General features: G+C 35.9%; 1 long non-coding RNA gene across 1 annotated transcript in view; it reads right to left on the bottom strand.

Annotated features, from left to right (window-relative positions):
- Positions 1 to 1,395: 1,395 nt before the first annotated feature.
- LOC131381645 (uncharacterized) overlaps positions 1,396 to 22,751 on the bottom strand; it is a 35,161-nt gene continuing 13,805 nt past the window's right edge. Inside the window, exons 2-3 of the long non-coding RNA XR_009210524.1 lie at positions 4,996 to 5,074; positions 1,396 to 1,479 (exon numbers count right to left, since the gene is read on the bottom strand). This is a non-coding gene — a long non-coding RNA (uncharacterized LOC131381645). The remainder of the gene's footprint in view (positions 1,480 to 4,995; positions 5,075 to 22,751) is intronic.

Raw genomic sequence — 22,751 nt, 5'->3', positions numbered from 1 at the left:
GCTGCGGTGGCTCAGGCCAGCTGTCCTGGCGCATAAGGAGGCGAGGCTACAAGTTCCAGGCCAATGTGGGCAACATTAAAAACCTCTCATCCATTAAAGAAAAAAAAGGCCAGGCGCAGTGGCTGACACCTGTAATCCCAGCACTTTGTGAGGCTGAGGCGGGTGGATCACAAGGTCAGGAGTTTGAGACCAGCCTGACCAACATGGTGAAACCCTGTCTCTACTAAAAATACAAAAAAATTAGCTGGGCATGGTGGCACACGCCTGTAATCCCAGCTACTCAGGAGGCTGAGGCAGGAGAATCGCTTGAACCCAGGAGGCAGAGGTTGCAGTGAGCCGAGATCATGCCACTGCACTCCAGCCTGGGTGACAGAGAGAGATTCCATCTCAAAAAAAATAATAAATAAAATAAAATTCTTGAGGATACAAATTGTACTATATTTGAAAAGACATCAGCTAATTTGAGTTTTATCTCCATTTGAGGACAATGAATTTGCAGCTGTAGGATATAAATTTAATTGCCCTCCCTTTTCCAAACAGTATTCCATAGCACAAGTAGGTGTTACTATCAGCTACTTTATTTTAAAACATGTAAAAGAATAACACAATTTTCAAAACCTGAAAAGTACTCCAAATTCATACGTGAACTATACCATTGTCTCGTTCCCTAAAGGAAAGAGAAAGAGCAAATAGCATTTTTTGATGTCCACTCTGTGTCAAGTTTTGTTTTCTCATACTATTTCATTCACCATCGTTGTAGTCTTGATTTTAAAAAAAAAAAAAAAGGACTGGGGAATTATGCATATAAATGATAAGTATTGTTAAAATATCTGTGGAGTAGAGAAAGTAAGTGTGAACACAGAGCCTGGAACTTAAAATCAAGCTTTATTTCCTTTTGCTTGAAGTACATTTTGGTATATTCATGCCTATGGCCTTATTATGCATATGTGTCTGTATTACTTACCAATCCAAAAGGAGAGGAGTGGGGAGGGAGACAAGAGAGAAAAAGAAAGGGTGGGAGGGAGGGAAAGGAGAAAAAGAGAGAGAGAGAAATGCATACAGTTGACCAAGCTCAATTTGCTTAATTAAATGCTATCAGTTAGTGTTATATTCAACTTTATATGACAAAACAAACAAACAGGCCTACAGTATTTAAACAAAAAACTGTAATTCACTCTGGCAGTCCAGAGTGGAGATAGCAGCACTGCAGTTATCAGGGGTCCAAGTTTTCTCACCTTGCTGCACAAACATCCTTCTGAGGTCTTGAGTTTGAGTGCTCACTTGGTATCCAAAAAGTCTCAAGAACTAAAATTTTATATTATGCATTTTCATTTCCATAAGAGTATACGTACCTAGCCTCTTTTATTTCAAAGAGATTTCTTCACAAATCAAGTTTCCAGGGTGCGAGACTGTATATTTTGATTACCAACTAATTCAATAATACTTCTTATTTGAGTTGGAAACTGAAAACAGGCCATCCTGAAATGCAGATTCACAAAGTGCTACCAACCAGATGAAATATAATCCGTACTCAAATACTTCAATCTTTTAGGCAGACCAGTGGCAAATTCTATCTGACACTTATACATTTTACTTCTGAGTCATTTTACATAGCTCAGTCCAAAAGTGTTTTTTCTGCAATAAATTTTAAAATTAGTGCTTTTTTTAACAGAAGGATAAATCAATGAATGAAGAAATTGAAACTAGTTTTTCTAAAATCATGTAAAGCAAAGTATTCATGGAACACAGACAGGAATAACCTCACCCCATGTAGTCTTAATGCAGAAAGCACACTCTACCTATAAGACCACAGCATGCTTTTAGAAATCCACTGGGGTGTATTTCCTCAAGGCATATTCCTTAAGGCATATCTTAAATGAGTATTTTGCCCAAAATGTGGGTGTAGTACAAATTCTATTCCATTTAATAATTCCTCAATGGTATTCCAACTTTCAAAGTAGTTCAATATAGTTTATGTTCATAAGCTTCACTTAAGGATAAGGAAATTACCTGGATATTTTTATTTATTGACTCAGCATTGCTGCAGTCCTGAGATGCAGTTTGCTGTCACTCTCTTAGCACTAAGAAAAAGGGACCCTAAGATTTAAGATAGTGGATGTAGAAACAGAGCCAGCCATTATGAGAGTATAAGAATGTCTCATCCTTGGTTTTTATTCATATCGTTACCAAGTCCTTAGCTTAAGGACTAAATGCCATTGCTGTTTTCCACCAAATTTAATAGGTTCCTTTATATGATTGTAGAAAGAATCACATGCTATATGCAAGGGCCTGCTTCAAGAGACTGTGAGTTTCAGTTACTTACCATTGTAAATGCAATTATTAAAACCATCATTTAAAATTTGTTCAATTATCTTAACTAGATTGTTTTTTAAATAAAAAATTAATTTTGTTAACTATTGATGAACACAGTCTTCTAAGGAAAGTGGAAATAATCCTTGTCATCCTCATTCCAAAACTTTCTTCATATTGAATTCAGCTACAAAAGATTGAAAACTAGCTGGGAAACTGTATAACAAAAAAATCTTTTATTTTTCTACTTTGATTACTGATGTCTTCTTTGCACAACCCCAGAAATTCTACTGGAGTACGTGTCTTAATTTGACACCTGTCAGAGACAGCCAGCCCCACCAATTAACAGCAAATCTCTGTTGCTCCTGAATCCTAGCAGCCAACCTGTATTTGTGTAGAAAAGCGCCTCTAGAAATCTCATGAACTGCTTTTTCCTCAAAAGGCCTGAGAAATGAACCTCTATATTAACAGAAAGACAATATGAAGCAGCTGCTCACAATCTCTTTCCAAAAGCACTTGATTTCTATAATAAACAGAATTAAATTGTGTCCATTGCTGGCCCTAAACAACAGGCCTGGGCTTAAAAATGTAGCCCAGGCACATAAAATGCCACTGTAAAATTCAGCTTCTATCATAAATAGGGTAGTCTAGGGAAATTCCAGATTGAAATCGTGAGCCAAAGCTTATTAACCAACCACTTTAAAATGACATAGACAAGTTTTGTTTTAATTATTTTTTTTAATTCCTGCAAACCAAATGTTTTAAAAACTCACTTTTCGTCTGAAAAAACAACGAGGTTTTTCTTTTCTGATTTTTTTTTTTTTTTTGCCTTTCTAATTTGGGTGAAGATAAAATTAAAATTGCCATTTTTGTTTAAATGCCAACCCCTGTAATTTGTGCCCAAATGGCTTTACTCTGTATACCAGCCCCATCAATTAAAATCCACAAGTAGAAGGGACCAGGAGATTTAGTGCTTTGCCTGCTGCACGGCCAGTAAGCAGAGGAGAGAATTTATTTCTTTCATGCGTAATCCCTGACGACTCCAGGACTGCACATAAACTCTGGTGAGGATAGCTGGATTATTTCCAGACTCCTTACACCTCGCCAAAGCCCTTAGAGGCCCAGTTGTTTTGTTCTGTGTGCCCTGCAGAGATCAGAATGGAGCTCTTGGATCTATACCACGTAGGACGTAATTCCTTTGGTCTATTTGTTTTAAGTACTCCCTCTTCTAATACCTGTGAAAAATAAAAGCACTAAAAACCAGAGGAAATCAGGGCAGAAAGCCCAGAAGAAATATCTGAACAGCAAGAGGCGTGAAGGGCAGACATTTTGGGAAGCTTCTCCTTTTTTCCTTTAATTGTGACTAGATTCTACCCTAAACACCAAGAGAAATACAATAGTAACTTGAGCTCATAAACCTCTCCAAATGTTATGCCTCTCAGATTCCTAATTCAGGTATAAGGGCCAGATAGAAGCTAAGGAAAAATACCTGAATGAGGCCCTGGCCATGCAGAGACAAGCACTGCACTGGAAAATGGCCAGTTTATTAATTTGAGTAAGCTGACCAACTGACAAGATTGGTTTTGTCATGATCTACTGGCTTAAATAGTTAAAAACTGTTTTAGACATTCCTAACTTCACTGAAAATGTGTACGATTCATTCACTGAGTAATTTGGGCTTGATCAGCAATGAAAACAGACATTGACAATGAAAACAAATCATAACAAATGTTTACAAGAGTATTTTTAAAAATATAAATTTACTTCCACAAAATGTATATGTACTATAGAAACAAACAAACAAAAAAAATTGGCCGGGTGTGGTGGCTGACGCCCATAATCCCAACACTTTGAGAGGCCAAGGCGAGCGGATCACCTGAGGTCAGGAGTTCAAGATCAGCCTGACCAACATGGAGGAACCCCCGTCTCTACTAAAAATACAAAAAATTAGCTGGGTGTGGTGGCAGGTGCCTGTAATCTCAGCTACTCGGGCAGCTGAGGCAAGAGAACTGCTTGAACCTGGGAGGCAGAGGTTGTGTTGAGCCGAGATTGTGCCATTGCACTCCAGACTGGGCAACAAGAGCACAACTCTGCCTCAAAAAAAAAAAAAGAAAAGAACTAACAGAAAAATTAATAAGTATTTGGACTTTCCAGATCACTGAACAAAGAATAAAAATTTTGGACTCAAACTATTAACAATTATTTTATTTTACTTTAGTTTTTATAGACCATGAGTCTTGCTATACTATCCAGGCTGGTCTCGGACTCCTGGCCTCATGCGAGCCTCCCACCTCAGCCTCACAAAATGCTGGGATTACAGGTATGAGCTACTGTGCCTGGCCAATGTTCTGGAAGTCATAGATATGATATATACTCCTTTATGTAAGTTAGTAAAATTGAGGATATTTTCTTGGTAGTGAAATTTTGAGTAGAAATACCTTGAAATTTTCTTTTGAAAAGAGAAAAATACCGTGAGACTATTTCAAAAGTTTTCCTTGGGTGACACTGAGAATCTCAAAATCTTTTTTTTTTCTATTTTCGGATGCTTAGAAAATATTTCACCAAATAAGTATAAAATGAAAACATGAAAACTTACAGACTAGAAGCTCTAAAAACAAGGAAATATTAAAACTGAATTAATCCTGTGTCATACACACACACGCTCATAGACAAACATGCACATACCCACATGTATGTATGCATGCAGATCAGGTGTCCTTTCAGATTATCTGTTCTTTGAGTTCATTTATGTTCAGGGAGCATACTGTAAATAAATAGACACGTATGGGGAAAAATCATTCCAATGGGTTAGGTAGAAAAGGAAAAGGAATTTATTAATTATTGGGTGGCCCACAGATTCCCTGGGATCATGCTTAGAGGCTACAGAGCCAGGGACAGTTCCTAAGAAAAGACTAGAGGCACATCCTGGACACAGCCATTACAGTGTCTGCTGCTTATACTCCCAAAACTGAAATCTGAAAGAGCCTATGAATGCCTCCTTCTTCATGTCACTCTCTTCCAAGCAGAATTCTTGAGCAATGTGCCTGATAGGTAGAGCTTATATTAAATATCTATATTTCAGTTATAAGAGAAGCTGGGAAAAGGAACCTCTGTCTTAGAGAGAAGGGATTCACAACACTGATAATTCACAACATAGTTCACAACACGCTGATGGCCACAAAAGATGCCAAATATCTTGCTCTCTGCTACTATCTGCTTTGTGACCTCCCAACATCACCAGGTTTTTTTAAAAATGTATTCAAACTTTGAACAATAAGAAAATGCCACAGCTTAACATAATGGAACTATTCTTCATAGAAATGAAAATACAACTGCCCTACCTCTAAAAGGATGACAAATCCAAAGCCTCATAAGTTTCTGCATCCAATTCTAAACTAAGATATCTAGGTGGTAGACATCACTGTTCTAAGTCCATCATAATGTCATCTTTATATTCTTTAACTTATGGACTACATTGTGAAAGAAGAACATATAAATATAAAATAATAGGGGGAAGGAAGAAAGGAAAAACATTTGGAAATATGTGAATATGTATAAGAAACTACAGGGAATTGGAGTAGATACTATATTCCTCATTTCTGGAACTGCTCATTATTTCAAGTTATAATTTTCTTTCTCTATTATGTATTCTAGAATTCTTTTTCCTCAACTATTCCTCATCTAGTTCTTCAGCTGTTCAGAATCCTTACCTGGAACAGTAAATGAAATTTTATTCCTTAAATACAAAAGGATTGGTGGTCTTGTCTGCTGTGTACGCATCCATGGATCTTCCATTCATTTTACTACTAGCTATAATAGCACTATGAAGGCCAGAGTATCCCCTGTATTTTAAATATTCATTTCTGTACTACATGTGTCAGCCCTTGTTGTCTTTGATAATTAGAGTCAATCACCCCAGCAAAACTATAACTTCCATTTTTGACCTATTCATATAGTGGCACAAAAAGCTTGAAATGGTTATGTAATAGTCTCAGCTCCTAGTTCTACAAAAATATAGTTTGGTGTCATGTTGGAAGCATTCTTCACTCCGGCACTACGTCTCCCAAGCCAACGAAGCCAAAGGTCATAGAATATGAGACATAGTTTTTGTTAAGGGATCATAAGATGTAAAAGTGACATGTGAAATTCTGGCTTTTAGTCTCGTTTTCTTATTTTTGGAAGAAGCTTATGCCTTATTCTGTAAGATGGTATTCCAGCTTCACAAGGTTGGTGCCATAATATGTGTTCAATAATCTTACATACTTTTATCAAGACCAGCAGCTTTTGGGTGACTGAGTGCCTAGCTAGATCTCTAAATCCAAACAGTATATATCTATACATGACTTCTGCTTCTGTAAAAATCATTTCCGTGGTCAAAAGCATTGGTATATGGGACACCACAATTGTAGACAAGGCATTTTAATAAGTCCATAGATATTGTCTCTGGAAAAGTGGGAGGGGAAATCCAAATTTCCAAATCCAAAATTGTAATTAATTCCAGTGAGGTCAAATCACAGTCTAATTCATGGTAGAATAGGTTTAGTATCATCAACCTACCACCAAGTAATTTGTTTAACCTTTCTTGGTTAGTTCATACCTCACCCCCAAGTATGCTATTAATATCAGAGGTTAAGAGTTTTGCCTTCTAAGACTTCTGCCACTGGTGAACTGGCCATCAAATACAGCCAATAATTGGTCAGATCATGCTAAGAAAAGGACATGCTGATCCAGTGCATAATCTCACAAAAACAGGAATGAGCTTGGGCACGGTGGCTCATGCCTGCAATCCCAGAATTTTGGGCAGCCAAGGCAGATGGATCACTTGAGCTCAGGAGTTCCAGATCAGCACTGGGCAACATGGCAAAACCCTGTCTCTACAGAAAATACAAAAATTTGTCAGACATGGTGGCATGCAGTTGTGGTCCCAGCTACTCAGGAGGCTGAGGCAGAAGGACTGTTTAATCCCAAGGAGGTCAAGGGTGCAGTGAGTTGTGATCACACAGCTGAATTCCAGCCTGAGCAACACAGTAAGAATGTCTCAAAAACAAAAACAATCAAAAACAAATAAAAGCAAGAATGACTCCATTCAATATTGGCATGGTTACTGACATTCATTAGCTGGATCACCCTTTTCTATCAGAATATTGCTCATCTCCTTCCCATTGACAATCTTCAGTTGATAAGTCACATGGGAAAAAATAATTACACACTGTAGGTACATTTTGTTATCTATCTAAATACCTCTTCCCCGGCCAGGCGCAGTGGCTCACCACTGTAATCCCAGCACATTGGGAAGCCAAGGTGGGCCGATCATGAGGTCAGGAGATCGAGACCATTCTGGCTAACATGGTGAAACCCCATCTCTACTAAAAATACAAAAAATTGGCTGGGTGTGGTGGCGGGCGCCTGTTGTCCCAGCTACTCGGGAGGCTGAGGCAGGAGAATAGCTTGAACCCAGGAGGCGGAGCTTGCAGTGAGCTGAGATTGGGCCACTGTACTCCAGCCTGGGCGACAGAGAGAGACTCCATCTCAAAAAAAAAAAAAAAAAAAAAATCCTCTTCCCTGAAAGTGTAAGTAGTCTTCCATTGGCAAATAAATCCATGCCAAACTACAGTAAATCTAGCCAAACTATTCATCAATATCCATGAATGATGGTGGAACAGTACTTCAGATATTTCCACCTTCCAAGACAAAAGAACAGTGAGGAATGTTGCTTAACATTCTTCACATTAAAATAATTATTCTTTCCCATGTTCTTTTAGGAACATCTCTGAGTACTACTGTCACAATACAGAGATTCATGTTCTTTATATAACATGAAGGGTGATCTATAAACCAAATCAAGCTCTCTTTCCTCTTCTCTGTTAATTAGTCATTGGGAGGCTGGGTGCAGTGGCTCAAGCCTGTAATCCCAGCACTTCAGGAAGCCAAGGAAGGATAATCACTGGAGGCCAGGAATTCAAGACTAGCCTGAGCAATATAGCAAATCCCTTTCTCTAAAAAAATAAAAATAAAAACATTTGCCAGGCATGGTGTCACATACCTGTAATCCCAGCTACTCAAAAGGCTAAGGCGAGAGGATCTCTTGAGACCAGAAATTCCAGGCTGCAGTGAACTATGATTGCATCACTGCAACCCAGTCTGGGTGACAAAGCAAGATCCTGTTTCTACTGTATGTGCCCAGGTTTATGCCTAGATACATGAGGTAACAGTACATGATATCTATTCTGGCAAATCATACTCCTGAATGGATGCTTCCATTTGGCAGAGCCTAGGTCGCATGTTCATGGCCTAATTGCAAGGGAGCCTGGGAAATAAAATTTCTGGCATTTTTTCTGAGAAGAAAGGGAGAAAATTCCCCCAAAACATGTGAAGGAGTGTTGAAAACATAGTGGACAGCCAATAACTATGAAAAATGATCATTACAACAGACTCATAGATTATCAATGCAAATAGAATTGGCATTCGAACATAAGATATTGGAAACTAAGAGTTAAATAAGAACATATCATAAACTTTTCTGTAGAAGATAGTGGTAAACACACACACACACACACCACTGCGATTACATGACTGAGCTTGCATTCTCGTGGAGAAACTTAAAGGATCACATAATTTGAAGTCAGATAAGGTTTCATGACACAGACCCTCAAAGCACAGCCAAATGTTAAGCTAGTCCGAGCAAAGGAGGCAGGAATGTTGCTGAGTGAATAAAAATGATCAATGACAGGAAAATTAGAGATAAAAATTATTTTTAAAAAACAATTTTGATGTCATTATAAAAATATGCTTGTTCAGAAATGAGGGATCCTTATTTTAATTTACCGTCTGATCGTAATCTAAGAGTTTAAGGAGATTTCATGATTTTTTCTGGCCTCTAATATTTTCTCTGCATTCCTTATTCAGTGGCTAGTAGCCAGAAAAGGTGAAAAATAAAATGAAAATGACAGTCATCGATTTTCTAGTCAACATGTTCCAAGTTGGTGAATTGTTTCCAGATTGGGCTTCTAGTTATGTTTTAGAATGCTTTTCTGGCTATAGCCTATTAAAAAATGCAATGTCAACGATTGCCTTTATATTCAGTTTTTTATTTATTTTTCCTCCTGGAGAACATTTTTTAAATCAATTATTTACAAACAGTAATAACAAGTAAAATTTTATTTGCAAACATATTAGTAATATATTATAGACATACGAAGTAGAATATTACTTACAAACAGTAAATAGCACCCATTTTAAGCATATAGCTCTGAGTTTGGCAAATGGATACAGAAATGTAACCACCACCACAATCAAGATATAAAACATTTTCATCACTCTGAAGTAATCCTTTGTTCACCTTCCCATTTGATTCATCCCATAACTCCCGGTCATCTTTTTTCCCTCTGAATATAAAATCAAAAGCCAACATTTATATTGAATCTTTTTTTAACCTGACAAAAGCTAACATTAGTATTCTAAAGTTCTAGATTGAATTGTCTTCATCTCGGCTTCTCTACTATTTTCCTGAGTTTGTCTTTTCATAACAGTTGACCACAACCTTCACAAAGACAGTGCAATATTGGTAAATCTTAACTGCATGTCTCTTTAGGAAAAAAATCACTTAAATATTGATATTCATGTACCTCAATACCATTAAGAATTTACTTTGTGACAGTCTCAGAATATGTTGCTAAATAAGTTAGATAAACTCTCTGGCTTCATGTAGATTACAATCTAAGTTGAATAAATTTACTGTAAACCAGACGAAATATCTCTAATTCTATTAAACCTAATGTATTATATACAATTTTAACACCACAAAAATAACAAAACTGCTTCAGCTGAAAAGAAACTTCATATATTTTACATGTATACAATTAAATATATAAACAATAACATATAATTGTATATGTTCATTTTTTCATTTTTTGATTTATCATTTTCATTTTTTGATTTATCGACTTCATTAAATAATTGGATGGTTTGAAGAATTACATTATCTACATACATATACAAGATAACAGTTTTGAAAACTGGTACCAAGAATCTTTTCTTCCATTAAAAATAATTAACACAATACATTATTTGACAGCAAAACTCTTCCACTAACATCGATTCATATTCCTTTCAATCTATCATCTTACTATTCAATCTGACAGCTAAAACGATTCTTACACTTTTCTGTTATTTCTCATAATTCTGTGACACCTTAACAAAACCTATTGAAGTCTAAATTTTCATACAAATATATTTCTTCTCTGAGTTAAAATCAACTCTGCAAAATATAGAAATGGCTCAACTGAATGTGTGTGCAAGCTAGAGAGCAAAACAGCGTAGTCTCTATTATACGTTAGTCGATGAAATAGAAATGAATGATAAACTGAATGAAAAAATATACAAGCAAAAATGGCATGCAGCCAGAGCACTGGTAAATGGAAGGTTGCAATTAAGCAGGCACCTAGTGGAATAGAGGAAATTAGACTGCTGCCTCTGTGTTTCTGCTGCCAGCATAGAGTGCTTTTTAACTCAAAATAGTCAACAGCCTACCAAGAGGACTGTAATTATATATTTTTAATTTTATTTCACAGGGTATGATTGCAGGCAAGATACAATCAACAAAAATTGAGAAAACTGCCTACTATTAATGATATTAAGTTTTGTTAAGTATATATCTATGTGAGAAAAGTTATCAAAGCGTAACTTAAAAGTTGGATTGTGTATTTATTTTAATTCCAGTCATGTAGCGTTCAGTCAAGCCTCCAAGATAGAAATCAAAAGGTAAATATGTAAAGAGTTTCTTTGCCAGTATCCTGCACAAGAAACATCTGGCATCATAATCCTAAAATAACATATATGAAGAGCAAATGCCTTGAGCTGAATAAATAAATTCAAAGTGTCTCAAGCTAGAGCATCTATATTTTCAATTAATTCCATTTCTTAGGAACTTTGATTGAGGGCCAGCTTTCCAGAAAATATACACTTCAAGGAAATTTTCAGAGGACTGATCTATTAGCTCCCTCTTCCTTTTGTACACTCTCCTTTTACCAACCTTTCCAACTGGCAATGTGTATTCAGTTATCATGAGCTTTCCCAATTCTAGTTCCCCACAGTGTTCCCCACAATGGCCCCCAGTTTATTAGTCTTTGTGCCAGAAGCAAATCTGACAACTTAAATCTCAATTGCTAAATGAATAATACCTTTATGTGCTACTGGTTCTAAAGAGTATCCACTTCTATCAAGTAATATTACAACTGCAGACTAGGTGGTAAAGGATAATAGCGACAAAACTTCAGGAAGTTGGATAAAAAAAGTTCCAGAAATTAATGCTTTATCTGGTGTAATAGCTAGATATCAAATGTCAGATCATGAGGACATAGCTGATCATCCCTTTCGTTTTCATTTCTTCCCTTTCTTCCCTCAGATTGTGTTATAGATCTGTCTGCTTCCTTTTCCACTGCTACCACCAATTATAACACCAACTGCTATAGATTGGTCATTCTGACTTGATTCTCTATTTGTTTTTATTTTTAGTTTTTGTGGGTACATAATTTATATATATATATATGTATGTATGGGGTACATGAGATGTTTGGATACAGATATGCAATGCTTAATAATCACATCATGGAAAATAGGGTATCCATTCCCTTAACAATTTATTGTTATAAACAATCAAATTATACTCCTTTCGTTATTTTTAAGTGTACAATTAAATTATCATTGACTATAGTCACTTCATTGTGCTGCCGAATACTAGGCCTTATTCATTCATTCTAACTATTTTTTGGTACCTGTTAATCATCCCTACTTCCCCCAAGAACCCCCACTATTCTTCCCCTGTCTGGTAATCATCTTTCTATTCTGTATCTCCATGGCTTTAGTGTTTTGATTTTTTGATCCCACAAATAAGTGAAAACATGCAATGTTTGTCTTTCTGTGCCTGGCTTATTTCACTTAACATAATGATCTCCAGTTCCATCCGTGTTGTTGCAAATGACTGAATCTCATTCTTTTTGATGGCTGGAAAGTACTCCGTTAAGTCTAAGTACTACATTTTCTTTATTCATTCACCTGCTGATGGACACTTAAGTTGCTTCCATATCTTGGCTATTGTAAATAGAGCTGCAGCCAATATAACAGTGCAGATAACTCTTCAATATACTGATTTCCTTTTGAGGAAATTGCTGAATTATATGGTAGGTGTATTTCCGACTACATACTCTTTAAAAATAGGTTGGGCAAGTAAGTTGACTGCTATCAAATGGCCTTCTGCCTACTGAGATTGTCATGAGAACCTACATGAAGTACAGCTGGGGCTCTCAATAAATATTTCACAATTAGAAGAGTGAAGAGGCTTGCAAATCAATATAATTGAGATATGAAACTGTCCTACATATGGAAAAATTGTGAAGAATCGCTCTCCCAGCTACTGGGAAGTGTTTAGAATTGTGACTTGTTTGGTGAAACCTGGACATAATTAAGTGTGGGCTATTGAATAACTATCATCCAAAAAATAAAGAAAAAATCTTGCTTTAGGCAATAAAAGTACTTTTATTTTAATTCATTCACCCAGTTTGCTATGGAGCCATTAAAATTATATATTCTTAGATATGGAAGACACTTTAGGGATGAGTTAGCTAAATACTTTCATTTAAAATATGATGAAACAGAGTCCTTCAGGAATAAAGCAATTTACACAGTCTAAAACAAGTTAAAGCCAGAAGATTCAATCTCGTGCTTCCCAATTTTCAATGCAGTATTTTTCCTTTTCCTTTCCTTTCCCATATTATTTCCAATGCAATATCTTTCCCAGCAATGAAAACTGAAGACTTTTTTTCATGCTGATCAATTCAGGGAAATTAAAGTGATTCTTGGAGACACATTTTTCTTCATTCAAAAGCAAAATAATTGTATTAAGACTATAAAGGGAAAGAGTACATCCTTTATATCAGATTGTTTTTTTTAATTTATTTTTTTTTATTATTATACTTTAGGTTTTAGGGTACATGTGCACCATGTGCAGGTTTGTTACATATGTATCCATGTGCCATGTTGGTTTTCTGCACCCATTAACTCGTCATTTAGCATTAGGTATATCTCCTAATGCTGTCCCTCCCCCCTCCCCCCACCCCACAACAGTCCCCGGAGTGTGATGTTCCCCTTCCTGTGTCCATGAGTTCTCATTGTTCAATTCCCACCTATGAGTGAGAACATGCAGTGTTTGGTTTTTTGTCCTTGCGATAGTTTACTGAGTCAGTGTGGCGATTCCTCAGGGATCTAGAACTAGAAATACCATTTGACCCAGACATCCCATTACTGGGTATATACCCAAAGGACTATAAATCATGCTGCTATAAAGACACATGCACACGTATGTTTATTGCGGCACTATTCACAATAGCAAAGACTTGGAACCAACCCAAATGTCCAACAACGATAGACTGGATTAAGAAAATGTGGCACATCTACACCATGGAATACTATGCAGCCATAAAAAATGATGAATTCATGTCCTTTGTAGGGACATGGATGAAACTGGAAACCATCATTCTCAGTAAACTATCAGATTGTTAACACAGGGTATTTCTGAGGAGTTAGGTGACTGGGAAATTTCACTTTCTATTTGGCATATGTAGCCAAAGTATTCCAAAGTCATGCAGCCTTCCTGAGTGACCCTTTAGTAATATCCTAATGAAATCAATTCAAGCCTCCATCCCGTGAAACTGGAACAGGTTTATTCATATTTCTGAGACTTCCTGAGATGACAAACAACAGGGGCATGCAGAAGGGACACTTATACTTGCCAAGATATTTTACTCTAAATCCCTGCTACTGGTTCATTTTTTGATTATGCGTTTGGTTCATTTTTTGATTATATTTTTGACAATGCTACTGGTTCATTTTTGATTATGCTACTGGTTCATGTGGACATTTTTGATTATGTGGTTCATTTTTGAGTATGCTACTGGTTCATGTGGACAATGCTTCCACAGGCTGCTGTAGTTTTCTGTGGGTCATTTTATTCCAAAACCTTTTTTTAGTTTTTACTATATGCCTAGCAGTGGTCTAAGACCTTTATACATATTAACTGATTTAACCTTGACCATAACTCTATGGATTCAGTACATTTTACTCCCATTCTGGAGCTTAGGTAAATGAAGCACTGAGAGGCTGATAGTCGTGTGTCAGAGTCAGGATTTGAACCTACCTAAGCTTGGCTGCAAAAACTGTGTTCTTAAATGTATGTATTTTAAAATATAGTGAACATAATATTATTGTGTGAATCTTTTACCAAATCCATGGTATACTAGAGGATAATTGCTGCAGAACAAAAATATAAAGATTAAAACTAAATGGCAGCCACTATTGTTACTAAATTTCTAGCTGTCTCTGACACAAAGAATTTCTTACTTTCCTTTTTTTGTTTCCTGGTTTATCACATTATTGCTCCCCTTTTAGGGAAACTCTTAACCATTTCCCTTCTTCCTTTGAATCTTTAAGGCAACTCAACACCTTACCTCCTGAGTGTTCAATAGATAAATGAAAACCCAAATTTTCTGTTATTGTTTTAAATAAGGAATACCTAGTTTTTTTGATCACCTCTCCACAGTGGCCAGAGCTTTGACCTTCACTACCAAAAGACCTACTGATGAGAGTTCATTCTTAAACAACTCATTTATCCGATCACTTCCAATTTTTCTTCCAAAATGAAGATCCGAATATAGTTAGATTTTTTTTTTTACTTTTATTTTAGGTTCAAGTATACAGGTACAGGTTTGTTAGACAGGTAAATTGTGTGTCACAGGGGTTGGATATACAAATATTTTGTCACCCAGGTGATAAATGTAGTAACCGATGGGTAATTTTTTTATCCTCACCCTCCTCCCACCTTCAACCTTCAAGTAGGCCCTGGTATCTATCGTTCCCTCTTTGTGTCCACTTGTACTCAATGTTTAGCTTCCATGTATAAGTGATAACATGAGGTGTTTTGTTTTCTGCTCTCGTGTTAGTTTGCTTAAGATGACGGCCTCCAGCTCCATATGTTGCTGTAAAGAACATGATCTTGTTCATTTTTATCACTGTGTAGTATTCCATGGTATATGTGTATTTTTTTAATCCGGTCTACCATTTATTACAATTTAGTTTGATTCCATGTCTTTGCTATTGTGAATAGTACTGCAGTGAATATGTGTGAATGTGTCTTTATGGTAGAACAATTTATATTCCTTTGGGTATATAACCAATAATGGATTGCTAGTTTGAATGGTGATTATATTCAAAGTTCTTTGAGAAATCACCAAAATGTTTCTCACAGTGGTTGAACTAATTTACATTCCCATCAACAGTGTATAAGTGTTCTCTTTTCTCTGCAACCTCACCAGCATCTGTTATTTTTTTTAACTTTTTAATAATAACTATTCTGACTGGTTTGAGATAGTATGTCTCGTGGCTTTGATTTGTATTTCTCTGATGATTAGTGATGTTGAACATTCTTTCATATGCTTATTGGCCACGTGTACGTCTTCTTTTGAAAAGTGTCTGTTCATGTCCTTTGCTCACTTTTTAATGGGGTTGTTTGATTTTTGCTTGTAAATTTGTTTAAGTTCCCTATAGATGCTGAATATTAACCCTTTGCATAGTTTGCAAATATTTTCTCCCATTATGTAGGTCGTCTGTTTATTCTGTTGATAGGTTCTTTTGCTGTGCAGAAGCTCGTTAGTTCAATTAAAGTTAGTTAATTAATTGGTTAGTTAATTAATTCCCACTTGTAATTTTTTTTGTTTTGTTGCAATTGCTTTTGGCATCTTTATCATGAACTCTTTGCCAGAGCCTATGTCCAAAATGGTATTTCCCAGGTTTTCTTCTAGGGTTTCTACAGTTTTAGATTTTACATTTAAGTCTTTAATCCATCTTGAGTTGATTTTTGTATATGGTGAAAGGAAGAAGTACAGTTTCAATCTGCTGCACATGGCTAGCCTTAATAATGGTGGAAACGCCATTCAACATTTTTTTTTTTTTTTTTGAGAGAGAGTCTCACTCTGTCTCCCAGGTTGGAGTGCAGTGGTGCAATCTTGTCTCACTGAAAGTTCTGCCTCCCAGGTTCTCACCATTCTCCTGCCTCAGCCTCCCCAGCAGCTGGGACTACAAGTGCATGCTGCCACGCCCGGCTAATTTTTTGTATTTTTAGTAGAGAGGGGGTTTCACTGTGTTAGAAAAGATGGTCTCAATCTCCTGACTTTGTGATCTGCCTGCCTTGGCCTCCCAAAGTGCTGGGATTACAGGCGTGAACCACTGTGTCTGGCTGCTATTCAACCATTTATTGGATAGCACCATTTATTGAATAGGGAGTCCTCTCCCCATTGCTTATTTCTGTCAACTTTATCGAAGATTAGACAGTTGTAGGTTTATGGCTTTATTTCTGGGCTCTCTATTCTGTCGCATTGGTCTATGTGTCTGTTTTTGTATCAGTACCATGCTGTTTTGGTTACTGTAACCTTCTATAGTTTGAAGTGGGGTAGGGTGATGCCTCTAGCTTTGTTCTTTTTGCTTAGGATTCATTTGGTTATTTGGGACCTTTTTTGTTTCTGATTTCTTTGAGCAGTCTTTTGTAATTCTATGACAAAATCACAACCAACATTGTACTGAACGGGCAAAAGCTGGAAGCATTTCCACTGAGAACCTGAACAAGACAAGGATGCTCACTCTCACCACTCCTTTTCAATATAATATTGGAAGTCCTCGCCAGAGCAATCAGGTAAGATAAATAAAAGGCATTCAAATAGGAAGAGAGGAAGTCAAACTACCCCAGTTTGAAGACAATATTGTTTTGTACCTAGAAAACCCCATAGTCTTTGCCCAAAATCTCCTAGACCTGAGAAACAACTTCAGCAAAGTTTCAAGATACAATGTATAAAAATCTGTAGCACTTCTATATACAATGTCCAACCTGAGAGCCAAATAAAGAATGCAATCACATTCACAACAGCCACAAAAAAGAAAAAATAAAATAAAATACCTAGGAATACAGCTAATCAGGGAGGTAAAATATCTCTATAGTTAGATACTGTTTGACATTTTTTTCTTACCATTGCATGTATTTTACAAAAAGAACATCTTATTTTTTGAAATTAGAAGTTATTCTAAAAGTATAGCTTGTTTTATACTTAATTTTTAAAGTATCGATATAAAAAGTGACTATTTTCTAGACATTAAATGTAATACAGCAACGTATTTGAGAACTCAAATAGTAGAGAGGTTCCTTTCTACTTTTTCTTGCTGACTATAAATGAAGGACTCCACTATAAATCTAGGTGGCCTCATATCTGTTAAGCTATGGAAAATTGCCCTGTAATGAGGAATCAAAAAGGAAAAAATGCCACCTATACAAATTACTTTAATGTAATAATTAGAAAATATTATTTATCACCTATTATGTAATCATTATTCAGACTATTAAAAATTAACCATCTATGACTATTTGAGATGTTTTCCACTTTTTGAATTACTAACTCAGAATTGGATGAAAACTACAGACCCTTTAGGGAGAAAAATGCAAATATACACACACAAAAAGAATTTTTTATAAAATAACAGGAAGTTGACCCAACAGGAAGAGATCCAAAGGGGTACCGTTGATCCCTAAGTTGAAATAATAAAATGTGATATTAAAAATGCATATTTTAGAGACACAGTGTGGCGATTCCTCAAGGATTTAGAACCAGAAATACCATTTGACCCAGCAATCCCATTGCTGGGTATATACCCAAAGCATTATAAATCATTCTACTATAAAGACACATGCACACATATGTTTATTGCAACACAGTTCACAGTAGCAAAGACTTGGAACCAACCCAAACGCCCACCAATGATAGACTGGATAAAGAAAATGTGGCACATATACACCATGGAATACTGTGCAGCCATAAAAAAAGGATGAGTTCATGTCCTTGTAGGGACATGGATGAAGCTGGCAACCGTCATTCTCAGCAAACTATCAAAAGAACAGAAAAACAAACACCACATGTTCTCACTCATAAGTGGGAGTTGAACAATGAGAACACATGGACACAGGGAGGGGAACATCACACACCAGGGCCTATTGGGGGATGGAGGGGTTAGGGGAGGGATAGCATGAGGAGAAATACCTAATGTAGAAGATGGGTTAATGGGTGCAGCAAACCACTATGGTATGTGTATACCTATGTAACAAACCTGCATGTTCTGCACATGTATCCCAGAACTTAAAGTACAATTTAAAAAATGCATATTTTATACAAATATTAATCCTATTTTTACTAATGTTAAATAGTAAACTTAGGCACATTTAACGTTTAAATAGTTTATTTGAGTAAACAGTGATTCATGACCCCAGCAGCGTCAGACCACAAGTAGTTGGGCCATACCCAGGGGGAGCATTTTATAAGGTGCTTCAGACAGAAACAAGGCAAAGAAAATATTTCTGATTAGTTCAAACCGAAATTCCCTAGTTAGAGGCTAGTTTGACAGTTTCTAATCGGTTAAACGTAGTTTCCTTTTACTTTTTGCCTTGAGTTGGACTTCTCTTTGCTTAAATAGGAACCCAAGGCACTAGAACTGTCTCAGGCTAATGGCTTCCCAATTATATTTTTTTAACACTAAGGAATTTTGTTTTTAGTTTAGGCTATACAGTTGATCCTTGAACAACACAAATTTGAACTGTGCAACTTCACTTATACATGGATATTTTTCAGCCAAACCTAGTATTCACAGGATACAAACCTGCATATAGAGAGGACCAACTTTTCATACCTGCGAGTTTCACAGGGCCAACAAAGATGATTATGTGTGGATTTGGGTATATGCGGAGTCCTGGAATCAGTTTGCGCTTACCAAGGGATGCCTGTGTTACCATATTTAATCATATTTTGGTCATCGCCATTTGTAAGGTGCCCCATTATCTTATGTTTAAAGATAAGAATCATTCCATTTTAATTGTAGGATATCATTGATGGTAAAATGTCTCCAGGTTTGAGATGTTAAAAATGTAAAAAGTGCATCTTAGAATCAATAAATTATGGTATTTCTTTTTACTTTAGACATGACAAATTGCTTTTACTTCAGATAAATGAATATATAAAATATATTAGGTCTTAGAATATCTGCCATTTCTCTCTATTATTTTCCAAGAACAAATTCACCTTCCTTAGGAAACTCATACATTTGTATCTAATTTTATGGTAGATCTATTATTTCTAAAAGCTAATTCTAGCATAGCTGACCTTATCCTGTAAACTTTTGACCTCCTTCTTGCTTAAAATGATATCTCAAGACCTGAGCCTATCCACTCTAGCAGGTACTATAAAGGGAGCAGAGGCCAAGCAGCCTGCAATTTCTAGAATCAATCATAATCATTCTCTGATTTCTTAGATATTGAATGTTACCTTCTGATATATTTTCATCAGGTCTTCGGAGTCTAGAACTGAGGTGTCTGGCAGACCATTCATACTTGTAATTTTTTTGGTTCTGCCTCCCTTAATCAACCTTATGTTGATGTAAAAGTCTCCTGTATCTTTGATCCAAACATTTGCCTCAAACCTGTCCTAAGACTATCCTTCTGATCCACCTTTGCCAGAGGTACCAACAATGCCAACAAATAACTGTTGAACTGGCAAGGTTTTCCATCTGGGACGTAGTTTTTGGATCTGATAGCTCTTCCTCCTCATTTCCTCATAAGATGTATTTTATATCATCATCTCTACTGACAGAAACCAAATGTCAAAAGTCAGTGAGCCAAGAGATACTTAAGAAAGATTAGAAACATTAAGATATTGAAGACACAAAGCCATACCAAGTTTCCGCTAGTTCTGCTAGAAAGAAACCATAGGTGGAAATGCTGATGGGAGTTAGGCTTATTTGTGTTTCAAAATTTTTAATTTACCAAGTGTCCTGGGAAGTCATTTGACTGATGAGATCTATTCAACTCATCAGATGTGTAAAAAAAATAAAACATTTATTTTAATCTTTGAATAAACATTTATATCTTTGGACAAAGATGGAGAATGATTAATTAGTTAGATAATTACCTTTGAATGTGTTTAGAAACTGAAAATGTATTACAGGACATGCATACTAGTTTTTCTTAAGGAATATTTGAATAATGGCTGAAAGATTTTGATGTATCTAAGTAAAACTAAACTCACAAATTATAGTCTCCAATTCATAGATGCAAAAAGGCTTTCAAAGTATTAACATTTAACATGGACAATCAAATAAAAAGCAAATATATATAACCTCTTAACATTAACACATTTATCTAGTAATGGAAATATGTTAAGAATTTTCAGGGTTGAGTGGTTTCAATGCCCATACAGTACAGAATTTTTGTATATGCTATGTCACTGACTTACATAATCCCTGCTTTTACATGCATGTGTATGTTTTCAGTTTGAAAAACAGTAGTATTTGTTAGGTATATATATTTGTTAACACACACACACATAAATATACAGCTTATCCTCATTGCTCACAGATTTTGTATTTGTGAATACACAAATATAAATTTGGGGCAAATTTATTTGTGGCCCCAAATCAATACTCATGTCACTTCTGCTGCCATTCGCATACATGCTCATCTACAGAGAAGCATAAAATTGGGGCTACCCGATGCTCACATTCCCAGCAGATGTTGAACAAGTTCATGCTCTGCCTTTTTGTTTCAGCTCTCACACTGTAAACCAGTGTAGTTTTTGAGGTCTGTCTAGTATTACATTGTTTGTATTTTTGTGCTGTTTGTTGGTAATTTTGCTGTTTAAAATGGCCCCTAACAGAGTGCCCAAGTGCTATCTAGCATTTCTAAGTGCAAGAAAGCTATGATGTGACTTACGGAGAAAAGACGTGTTAGATAAGCTTTCCTCAGGCATGAGTTATAATGCTGTTGGCCAAGAGTTCAATGTTATCGAATCAACAATATATATTAAATAAGGCATCTTTAAAGAGAAACACAAACAAAGCAAGGTTATGTATTGATTGGTTGATGAAAATATTGTGACCAGAGGCTCACAGGAACCTATACCTGTATTTTCTCTGAAGGTAATTGCTTAGCACTCCCTAATTCAGTATTTTCAGTGATTTTATAGACTATAACTACTGCAAATAACAAGAATCAACTGTCTATATAATATGGGATGCCACATTTAGATGACATCTGTTTTTGCTCAGTTTCCCTTTGTCCAGTACCTCTTTCTATTTGGTGGTGGAAATTCCCCCATTGTTTAAGTCTTGGTTGGAGTGCAAGTTGGCAAGCTGAAGGGGATCAGACACTATCTCTCCATACTCCTGGAAGTAAGGATGCAGGCACTTGACCTAGATTCAGTAGATTAAATGCTGCTACCTAGGACACTGAAAGTTGAGCTTGGGATGTAAAGACAAAGGCTCACTTCCTAAAAAAGATATATTTATTCCCACTGGCAGCTTGCAGCAGCAGCGGTGTTTGGCCATGGAGATCACACTAGACAATTTTACAATGTGACCCGAGCTGAGAATGTTGATGCTTTGGCTTTCTTGTTTCCTTTCCATTTTCTGAGCCTGATTCTCTCCAGTCTTCCCATCAAATCTGTGAGTGACAGTCCCATACACTTGCAATAAATTATTTTTCTTATAACTTAGCCAGATCTTGTGTTTGTGGCTTGCAACCCCAAATCCAGATGGATACAACTATCATATGCCAAATGTTTTGCCAAACACTGTCAAATTATATTAAAAATCTATATTTTATGATTCTGGGAGTATTAGGAAAAATATAAAACCTATGTGAAGTAAATATATTTCCCTTAAAGGACTTGTCATCTTTTGTCTGCCCTTTATCTAATATTTAATCTAAATTATAGAGGAGAGATCCAGAATTTTAAAAAGATTTTTAAGATATTTTAAAGATTAATAGGTATTTGATAGAACTATTAAAATATATGTTAAAGCCTTGAGTTACATAAAATTAGGATCTGGACTTAATAAATTATTTTACTAATAAATTGGTCTTAATTTTTACTTCCTTAGAAAGAGCTTTCAAGAAATTTTACTTTTCTACAATCATTCTGAACTTTAGGGTTGACATTTTCTCTGCAGAAATATTTTGAAATTACTGTTTATAATTGAATTGCCTTTCAACACCATCGAAACATGTAAAAATATATCTAAATAAGAATTAAAAGTTAATGAAGCCAAGCAACTATTCTATAGATGTTTCTTACAAATATAAGTTTAAGAAATCTGATAAATTATGAATATTGATTAGCCACATATAATTCAGTATTTACAGGGTAATTTTCCTGGCATATAGGAATAAATGCTTTTGCTTACAATTTATTTCCTATTGGCTGCCTATTGAGTATATAAAGCCAACAAAGATATTCAGGCTTCTAGTTAATCCTTCCATCTCCTGTGCAAACCACTCAGTCCTATGGTGCTTTGGTTTTGTTTTG

The sequence above is a fragment of the Hylobates moloch genome, unplaced genomic scaffold (assembly GCF_009828535.3).
Source record: "Hylobates moloch isolate HMO894 unplaced genomic scaffold, HMol_V3 SCAFFOLD_2, whole genome shotgun sequence".
In the NCBI taxonomy this organism is placed as follows: domain Eukaryota; kingdom Metazoa; phylum Chordata; class Mammalia; order Primates; family Hylobatidae; genus Hylobates; species Hylobates moloch.
This window is presented reverse-complemented; position numbering and strand designations above follow the sequence as displayed.